Source organism: Amphibalanus amphitrite, unplaced genomic scaffold (genome assembly GCF_019059575.1).
Source record: "Amphibalanus amphitrite isolate SeventyFive unplaced genomic scaffold, NRLGWU_Aamphi_draft 000553F_arrow, whole genome shotgun sequence".
Classification (NCBI taxonomy): domain Eukaryota; kingdom Metazoa; phylum Arthropoda; class Thecostraca; order Balanomorpha; family Balanidae; genus Amphibalanus; species Amphibalanus amphitrite.
Window position 1 is genome coordinate 120,942 of NW_024882047.1, and position 8,380 is coordinate 129,321.

General features: G+C 47.9%; 1 long non-coding RNA gene across 1 annotated transcript; it reads right to left on the bottom strand.

Moving 5' to 3' along the window:
- Positions 1–1,937: 1,937 nt before the first annotated feature.
- LOC122393782 lies at positions 1,938–5,913 on the bottom strand. The gene is made up of 4 exons (XR_006258749.1): positions 5,436–5,913; positions 4,183–4,346; positions 3,759–3,836; positions 1,938–3,029 (listed from the first exon to the last, which is right to left on the bottom strand). It is a non-coding gene; the product is annotated as an uncharacterized LOC122393782 (long non-coding RNA).
- Between the last annotated feature and the right edge of the window lie 2,467 nt (positions 5,914–8,380).

The following is an 8,380-nucleotide window of genomic DNA, read 5'->3' on the forward strand; positions in this document are numbered from 1 at the left end:
AGAGTTTGGATATCACAAAGCTTTAGATATAAATTAGAATGTAATAAGAAGCTTTCAGCATTGCACCTTTCCAGACACTGATAATTCATTTGCCTTTATTGTTTCAAAAGTCAATTTTCAACACAAAAAAAGTTGAAATTATTAACTCAAATAATTGCAAATATATACTTTGGTAATTTGCCTTTCGCATCACTATCAACAAAATAATCAAGGGTGACTAAATATGAAATGTTCCTGCATGATCTTCATCGTGAACAATTGTCAAGGTATGATGTTTGCGTGTTGAAATGTTATAAAGAACTTATGTCATAAAAACACAACTTGTAAAATTGTGTCTTTCCATATTATTCTGCAAGTAAGCCTTGGAAGGAAGAGACACTATTCCGTCCTACAGAAGCCATTTAGAAATGTGTGACATGTTCAGCACTTTGAGTCAGTCGGTGCCCGGACCTCAGTCGGCTGTATGACCGTCTCCTCGTTCTCTTTTGTCGGCTCCGCCCCGTGCTGTTCTATAAGGGTGTCTGACCCGCTGCCGCTATCCCCACTGTGAGGTCTGACCCGCCGCGCGCTGTCACCACTGTCGGCCCTCTGTGTGCGCGGCAGGTGGTGGTGGACGTCTCTGCCCTGACGCGCGGCGTGCGTCTGCTCAGTGTGGAGGTGCCGCTGACAGCGGTGTCGGCCGGACCGGCTGCCTCTCCGGCGGCCGACATTGAGCGCGGCACGTGTCCGCCGCCGTTCGGGCCGCTGCAGCTGTTGCAGTCGGCGGCGCAGCTGTCCGTCTCCGTGTCGCTGGCCGTGCCGCTGGACCTGCTGCCGCGGCCGGCGCCGGCGCGCTGCGCCTACGGCCGCCTGCTGGCCGTCGTCTCGCAGCGCGGCCTGCAGCGCAGCGGCGTGCTGCAGCTCATCCAACAGCTCAACGAGCCGCCCAGCCCGGCGGCGGCCGAGGGCGCCGCGCCGCGCCGGCCCGGCGACGTCAGCACGCCGGGCATCAGCGGCTTCTGCCTGGCCGACCGGCAGCTGCACCTGCTGTTCGCCGAGGGGCGCGCCGACGCCGAGCTGGAACAGACGGCGGCCGCGCCGCGCGCTCTGCCGCGCCGCGACGCTCGACTCTGCCACCACTCGGGCCTACTGTTGGGAGCGCCTGTACCCGCGCCAGCCGGCCGCGTTCCGCGTGCTCGAGGACCGCCCGCTACGCGCCCAGCTGCTCGACACCCGCCTCTACACGTTACAGAAACAGGAGCCGGCGCGCGCCGTCCGCGCCATCAGAGAGTGCTTCCGCACGCAGTGGCTGTCGGAAAATGAACCTGCTTCCCAACGAGGCCGGCCTGCAACAACTGCTGGCCGGCTGTTGGCCGAAAAAAAAAAACGCCTTCAACCGGATGTCAGTTGTCAAATCAACGCGTATTAATGCATTCACTAGGATGGGCTTACGTAAAGCTGTAGAATTGCAAATATATAATGGCACTGTTTTTGATCCGTTCGGTATGCATTGGTATCATATGATCTCTCATTCACAGACGATCAGCTGCGAAGACCCAGATCCGTAGTAGAGGGCTCATCGAGTCCGGGTCCAGCTCCCCGTACTTCCTCCACTTTGGAAACACCGCAGCGCAGATCACAGTTATACATAATATTTAGTTTTCATTCACTTCATAACCGAAGGTTGTTTGATAGGTGATATGCTGCTTGAGTTGCACCCCGGTATATCAATACGAAGCTTCCGTCCCTGCCACATACCAGTGAAGGAGGCGGCGGCGGAGGCGGCCGGGGCCGGGCTGCCCTGCCCACCGACACAGTCTGTGAAATGCCCCAACAACCTTTAAAATTCAACAGGCTTCATGAATGTTTTTTTGCACCATATTTTCTCGCGTATATGAAAGCTCTAAAATGTACAATATTCCTTTCAGCCACAAGCGATATAAAAGCTCTACAAAACGTCATGTCTCTGTGTGCAAGAAAGACACATATATTGTGTATAATCGAGCGTACATGATCTGCAGCGCTGCGGAGGGCTGCTCGGTTGCCGCTTTTTACCAGTCGGCTCTAGGTCGGACATATGGGTAAACAAAATGGAATAGTAATATTAAACAATGCTACCTGCTGATGCTACTGGGCCTCTCATTGGTGAAGAACTGGCAGCCAGCCAGCGTGTTTTTGTGAGAACTGTTTTAACAGCAGCAACCGAACGGCTCTCGGGCCAGCGACCAGTGAGCGTAGACAGCACAGCGCTCCGTTAGGCATCGGCGGGCAAGCACGCATTAGCTGTGGACGGACCGGCCGCCCGAACATATTTGTCGGTATCGAAAGTATCGTGAACCAAATGACTGCTAGCGAAAAAAGGACTGCCTCTCGTATCCATGAAAACATGTGTTATACAAAAGTACATAATTGCTTAGTTGTCGCCAGTCACTCATTGCACCATGGCGTCAGTGTGGGGCCGCGCCCCGAATCATCTCAATCGCCAGGCAAAGCATCTCAATCGACAGGCACATGGTAGTCCAGCTACGAATCCGAGCCGCGGCATCCCGTCTATGTATCTACATTACACCACAATCGAACACTGTCGGGCCACCCGAGACAGCAGTCTCCAATGTAACATCAAAACCCGCCACTCGTCTAATATCAGAAAAATGAGCATTGAGTACCTACCGAATATCGACTACAGAAGATTACAATGGGGTGCAGATCTAGCAAGAGTGTCGCGGTTCGTCTCGGCACGGCTTACAGGCCGCCGAGCCCGCGCAGGTGACCGCCAGCTCCACCTGTTCCACCTCCGGCGCGGAAGCTCGATCACAAGACTGACCTCAGTCGGCGCTCTGTGCTCGGCACAGGGCGACCGGGTCAGGAGCGGGCCGCTGCCGCCAGGGCCGCGGCCACCAGCCACGCGGCAGCGCCCGCGCACCGGCCGCCACCACCCGCTCAGCCCAGATGCGCGCCACGGCGTCATTGGGGCTTCCCTGAGCAGGATCGAACCAGAGCTGCATGCACGGCTCCGTATCCGCCGTGAACTTCCACGAGTGATCCCACACCTGAAAAAGGCGCACGGTTTGCGTCACAGCTCGGCTCACTTTCACAGTCCACGCACCGGCAGCAATTAAGGGCTACTTAGATAGTGTGCTAATAGAGCGCAATCACTTAGCTTAATCCATATAGTCAACCATGAATTGTTAATTACGAGCGAGCGAGCGAAGCGAAGTCTTTTCAATATCACGGAAAAAGCTCAGTATGAGCGGCCCGACCCGGCCCGGCCTGTAACGCTTTTGAGAGGCTTATATCTCAGCAACCGCTGGACCGATTGGCCTGCGGTCTTTTTTTTTTTTTGTTGGCTAGCCCTATTCCCTCTACCCCGTAATTGACTACTCTTGATACATTACAGGGACCGTCGTGGCACGTGCCACGTGAAAAGTCAAGGGTGTTATTTGTCAAAAGTTGCAAAAGAAGTGATTTTGAGAGGCTCATCTCAGCAGCCGCTTGGGCGGTCTTGCGGTAAATTTTGTAGGGTAGCTGCACCCCTTCAACCAAAGGTCGGATGCTCTTGATCTATGTGAGTGACCCCCACTGCACGTGCAAAATGCAAAAAGAAGAGGTGCCGAATTTGTTCCCATTTCAATAACTCTGTAATTACTGGGGCGATTTAGCTGAAACTAGGCATACAGGTAGGCAGTAGGCACCCACCAGGCAATGCATTCCCATATGTTGCGGTTAGGGTGCTACTGCTTAGTGAATTATGTGTAAAATAAAGGACGCTTGAATCTTACTTGAGTGATGTCCATTTCTTGATCACTTTCATCTGTGGGTGACCGAGCAGCGACAGCAACCCAAGGCGTATACGGAATCTGTAAAAAATCAGCACACCGTTACCACATGTTTTAATAAAACTTACCTATAGGGAGGTAGCATAAAATACAGATCAAAACAATAACATACAAACATACAGATATTCGGTTAGGTTGAAATGGCTAAAAAATATAAAAAATAAGGGCAAGGTACTAGGGCTGTAAAGCTGTAAGGGCTCGGTACAAGTAATAATTTTTGGCTAAAAATATCACAAATAAAGACTCTGCACTAAAGCTGTAATGTCTGGTACTAGGAATAACTTTAGAGTGAAGTGTTACAAAAACAATATTCAAAGTCTTTTGATAACTTTGCAGGCATTTTCATCACTTTTAAAAAATAACTTACATTCTGATCCGGCACAGCACTGTTCTTTAGACGCAAACGTTTTTGACTGTGCTTATCATGGTGCGCACTTCTTGTTAAGTTTAAGTGGTCATGTGGTCTTGGCTCATTGGTCATGCCACACACCCTCATCCACTTTTCTCTGTACTTCTTTTTTTAGCGGGAACCTAAAAGTAAAAAAGGGTCAACACATGCTTAGTCCATGCAACACATACTCTGTGTATTAAGCTGAATAGCTCCACTGAGCCCAGTTTCACCAAGTGCGGTAAACTTAATTTTGGGGTAGTTTTTGTAGTTAAGTAGTGGGGTAGTTTGGTAGTTTACCCCAAATTGAGTTTACCGCACTTGGTGAAACTGGGCTCTGGTGAGTTTCCTTTTCTTGTCAGCACATAAGTGAAAGAAAACTGTGTAGACAAGAGATGAACCAAACCCCCATGGAAAGGTAGGTGTTACCACAACCAGGAAATGGGATTTGAAGGGCTGGATAAATGTGTCTGAGTTCTGCCTTTCAGCCAGACTGGAAAACATCCATACACTACGCCGGATGCCCGTGAGCCCCTCATGCGCCAAAATTTGAAGCAAGCAATTTTGAGCTGAAATTCCAGTGCATGATTTCCACTGAAAGTTGGGTGCCTGTTTGCACCAAAATTAAGCCACTTTTACATAAAGCACATGTGCATATCTACCGACCAAGGCTATATCAACCAGACAGATCGTTCCGGGGCCTCGGAGTCAGACGCTCTTCCCTTTCTGAGCGTCTGAATTAGTTAATGTTCCCATGAAAACCCAATACCACAATTTGTGTGGCACACTGTAGAATCTTAAGGTGAAACAAGGCCCAGGCCGGAAGTTCCGACTCTCTTCAGACCTGCCAGCGCCCGCAGGGCAAGTCTGCTGCTAGATTGACCACAGCGTGTCAAAAAATTCGGTGACAGCCATTTGCATAAACATTATGCGCCATGCGGTCACCCTGCGCCTAAAAATTCAGCTGCCACCATGCGCTGAATTTGACGCATGCAAAATTATGCTGGATGTGCGATGAAATTTTCGGGGCAACGCCGCAATCACGCCACTTCGCATGACATATTCGGCATAACTTGCGTTTTTTTATCCAGTCTGGCATTTCAGTTGTGAAAGCCTGAACAGTTCAAAAGGGTTTGCTAATCCAGGGGAGAGTTCTGTGAAAACAAAAGTAATAGAAGAGCCATTGCAATAAATAAGAATTTAGGTACCTACCTAGGTACCTAGGTACTTACTTGTGCACAGTCACACGCATATCAGTCCCGACCCGACGTAGGTCGTTTGCTCCGCGGATCACGCACTTCTTCATCGTTATTATAGGTATTTGTTCGAACAAAAATGCCCTGATTTCGGATCAGAGCCACGGTATAAAATATGGTATACTGCCTTGCGTAAGATAAAAATGCATTTTAGCAATTGGCTACCAAACGAGATGTCATCTGTTCAGGGCATAGCATAGGTTTACTTTCATAGACCTCATGAAAGTAGCTCATGAAACTCATCACCAATCAGCGCGACGGATTTCAAGATTCGATTGCGGATGTTCATCCGCCGGCCGATTGCCAGAACAGACAACGAAAAATAACGCAACTGCTCGTGGTCTGCTCGCTAGTACAGGGATCCGTGCCTGATCAGTACTGCTGCAAGCTGATTGGTTAAAAACCAAAGCCTCGCCGCGGGTGGCTGTATTGTCGGATAAGAACGCATTCCTGGGATAAGAACGCATTCCTGGCATATTTTCTTTTAAAATTGCCGATAACTACGAATGGAGGCCGAAATCGGCCGTAAGGAGGTAAACAGAGAGGTTTTCGGACACGGGCTACAAGATGGCTATCTCAGTTTCAATCCCCATGTTAAAGGTGGCCCTTTTCCTTTAACCGTTGCTGCTGTAAATTTTGAGTAAATTGGAACTCGTCAGTGAATGCGTATTCGTATGCGTCGCTAAGTTCACGGACACTTGGTTGGCTGGGAAGAGCTAAGATCAAGGCTAAGATGAGGAATTGTCGACTGTCCGCTGTCGAATGAGGTAATATGTAGGCATGTTTGTAGGGATGAAATGAAGACAGTGCTCATCTTTAAACGCCCACCTTTGTTTTCGTGTTTATTTGTTGGCCCATAACACTCTTAAATAGTAACACATTGATCCGTTATACAGTTACACACACGATAGAGAGGAGTTTAAGCTGGCTTAGCACCCGCAGAGAAGGAGGCGACGAGCGTATCACACTGCTCACAGCGACTTGAGCTCACCGGCTTATGAGATCGAGCTCACTCACGACGCACACACTACAATCATGTAAACGAACATCCGCGATCCAACGCTCTCTGATCGACGCGAATACCTAAATTGTGAGATCATATTCAGTCATGTGGGCTACGAGCCGCTACAAAAAAGCTACCATATTTGTAGTATATCTAATCGTATCAAAAGCGTTTCCCAGATGCTGGAATAGCTTAAACAAATTGCCTAGTTCACTGCATGTATAAACCAAAAATAACAAAACAAATAAAAATAAATAAATCCAAAGTACTATTAAAGCTCAGTATGGGGTTATAAGCTTTATGTGCACGCGAATTACACACAGCGTTACACAGATCAACAGAGGTTCTTTGCACTAAAATACATTTCCTGGCAGGTCCTAATTTTACCGACAATTTGCCTTGCCGTGTAGGTAAGAAAGCTTCCCATTTCCCTGATCGGTAGCCATATCACCGTCGAATAGCATGCCTTCTTTATTGATTTGTTGAAACTGAGCTAAGCTCAATAGTTAAGCTGTGGCTGAACTGGAGTATTCACCGACTGGGATGTCGGTTTTGTGCTGACCGCAGCCGACTTTAGTGACCCTACTCCGTGGATCAGTGTTCCATTTTTGGGAATTTTGGGTGGAAAATCACACCTAATGGGCAAAATATTTTCATCCCCAAAACCAGGTAAATTGGAATTCTTTCATCTTTGAAAAACGCTCAACGCATGCTCAACAATGAACAGCCAGATTACCAGATACACCTAGCAGCGCCATATAGACAGTTAGAACTTACAGGTTTGCTACATAATGCATAATTTCCATGAAAAAAAAAAGATGCTAAATCAAGGCACAAACCCAACAACTCACCCTGACTGACAACGAAAGAAAATAACCTTGCACACTTCCAGCTGTTAATAACAAATATGCGTTGAATGACCTTGATCACCTCAACTGTTTGTAAGAACCAGGCTTGTGTTCTGAATAAATGCTTTTGGATATTCATAACAACTATGATTGGTGGTTTGCTGCCAACGCAAAACGGATGAGCCGCTGCTTGCGCAAATTAAATACTACCTCTGCAATTCGCTTTTGACTAAGTTACGCAGGATACGCCTACAAAATTTTCATCTTTGGACCCGCAGTCAGCTGGGCACACCCTGCGCACACCCTAGGGATGAATTTAAAACTTGGTGGGCTATAACTTGTTTCATATACAAAATAGGGTTATAAGACCGATACCAATTTATTCTACATTCATTTCTGATCCTATTGTATCAATTTCACCACAAATTATGTCCGTCAATGGCTTTTAGAGGACTTTAAAGCTCGATGCGTCGGGCCTGGCAGAGGTCCAGGATGAGAAAAGCCACCCTGCGCACACCCTAGGGATGAATTTGAAACTCCGCGGGCTCTGGCTGGTTTCATAGGTAAAATAATGTTTTGAGACCGATCCCAATTTATTCTGCGTTTATTTCTGATCCTATCGCATCAATTTCGCCACAAATTATGTCCGTCAATGGCTTCTAGAGGACTTTAAAGCTCGAGGCGTCGCGCCTGGTAGAGGTCCAAGATGAGAAAAGCCACCCTGGGCACACCCTAGGGATGAATCTAAAACTACGCGGGCTCTGGCTGGTTTCATAGGCAAAATAATGTTTTGAGACCGATACTTATTTATTCTGCGTTCTTTTCTGATCATATTATATCAATTTCACCACAAATTATTAACGTTATTAGTTTTTAGATGTCTTTGAAACTCGAGGCGTCGGGTCGGGCAGGGGGTTCAAGATGACTGACACGCCACCCTGGCACACCCTAGGGATGAATATGAAACTCTGTGGACTCTGGCAGGTTTCATACGCGAAATGAGGTTATAAGACCGGTAATGATGTATTTTACGTTAATTTCTCATGCTTTTGCAATAGTCTTACCGCCAA